At 42.6% G+C, this 1883-nt stretch overlaps 1 long non-coding RNA gene across 1 annotated transcript in view; it reads right to left on the bottom strand.

Moving 5' to 3' along the window:
* LOC142825625 (uncharacterized) overlaps window positions 1-1319 on the bottom strand; it is a 2237-nt gene extending 918 nt beyond the window's left edge. The window contains exons 1-3 of the long non-coding RNA XR_012899989.1: window positions 1070-1319; window positions 197-899; window positions 1-7 (exon numbers count right to left, since the gene is read on the bottom strand). The exon at window positions 1-7 is cut by the window's left edge and continues 918 nt beyond it. This is a non-coding gene — a long non-coding RNA (uncharacterized LOC142825625). The remainder of the gene's footprint in view (window positions 8-196; window positions 900-1069) is intronic.
* Between the last annotated feature and the right edge of the window lie 564 nt (window positions 1320-1883).

Here is a 1883-nt window from a genome sequence, read left to right as displayed (position 1 = left end):
AGACTTCCTACAGAAAGACAAAACAATTGTCACGGTTAATGCCCATACAACAAACTCGAGCCGCTTCCGCTTCCAAAAAACACACATATACAGTGTAGTGCGAGTGAATTTCCCCCAGTGACATGCACCCAGTGAAATACATTTTCCCGAGCAAAATGCACAGCTCACACAACCCTTGATCAGAACCATACTTAACTTGGAAATCTGAAAGCAAATCCGATGCAAACTCTACATCTTCAAAACCAGCAAAGACACACCAAACTCCTCTCTGATAACAGACAAATCTCCAGATGGTACCGATGGAGAACGCTTCCTATAGAAATGAAAAACAATTCTTACAGTTAAGGCCTGTACAACAAAACACAAACCACCTCAGCTTGCAAAAGGGCTCTATACAATCTAGCACAGGTAAACTTCCCCAGCGACATGCACCCAGTGAAATACAAAAACACAACAAAAGCCCTGATCGAGGACCATACTTAACTTGAAAATCTGAAAGCAAATCTTCCAAACTGGCAAAGACAAGCCAAACTCTTCTCCGCTTACAGAGAAATCTTTAGAGCACACCAACAGGGAACACTTCCTATGGAAATGAAAAACAATTCTCACAGTTAAGGCACACACGACAAACACAAACTACCTCGGCTTGGAAAACACGCATATGTGCAACATACCGCAGCTGAATTTCCCCAAGTGACATGCACCCACTGAACCACATTGCTCAACTGAAACTCAGAGCACGCACAACAAAATCCAACCGCTGATGGAGAACCGTACTTAACTTGAAAATGTGAAATCGAATCCTATGTAAACTCTACATCTTCAAAAATGGCAAAATCACACGGAACTCTTCTCCGCTCACAGACAAATCTTCAGATCGTGACAATGGAGAACACTTCCTATTGAAATGAAAAACAATTCTCACAGTTAAGGCACATACAACAAACACACACATGCTACGTTATGTATGTGAATTTTCCCAGTGACATGCACCCGGTGAACCACATTTCCCAAGTGAAATGCAGAGCGCGCACAAAAAACAAAACCCCTGATCGGGACCCTACTTAACTTGAATCCTATGCAATCTCTTCATCTTCCAAACCAGCAAAGACACGCCAAACTGTTCTCCGGTCATGGCAAAATCTTCAAATCACACAGACAGGGAACACTTCCTATGGAAACGAAAAACAATTCTCACGGTTAAGGCACACACAACAAACACAAACTACCTCAGCTTCGAAAACGCACATATGTGCAACATACCGCAGGTGAATTTCCCCAAGTGACATGCACCCGCTGAACCACATTGCTCAACTGAAACTCAGACCACGCATGACAAAATCTAACCGCTGATCAAGAACCATACTTAACTTGAGAATGTGAAATCAAATCCTATGTAAACTCTACAGCTTCAAAAATGACAAAAATCACACAGAACTCTTCTCCGCTCACGGAGAAATCTTCAGATCGTAACAATGGAGAACGCTTCCTATTGAAAGGAAAAACAATTCTCACAGTTAAGGCACATACAACAAACACACACGTGCTACATCATATATGTGAATTTTCCCAGTGACATGCACCCGGTGAACCACATTTCCCAAGTGAAATGCAGAGCACGCACAAAAACCAAAACCCCTGATCAGGACCGTACTTAACTTAAGAATCTGAAACCAAATCGGCAAAGACGAGTCAAACTCTTCTTCGCTCACAGAGAAATCTTCAGAGGGCACGAACACGGAACGCTTCCTATGGAAATTAAACACAATTCTCAGCATTAAGGCACACACACAAAACGCAAACTACCTCAGCTTCCAAAACACACATATGTGCAACATATCACAGGTGAATTTCCCCAGTGACATGCACCCGGTGAACCACAT

Source organism: Pelodiscus sinensis, unplaced genomic scaffold (assembly GCF_049634645.1).
Source record: "Pelodiscus sinensis isolate JC-2024 unplaced genomic scaffold, ASM4963464v1 ctg183, whole genome shotgun sequence".
Taxonomy (NCBI): Eukaryota; Metazoa; Chordata; order Testudines; family Trionychidae; genus Pelodiscus; species Pelodiscus sinensis.
Note: the sequence above shows the minus strand (reverse complement) of the source record. Positions and strands in the feature narration are given on the sequence as shown.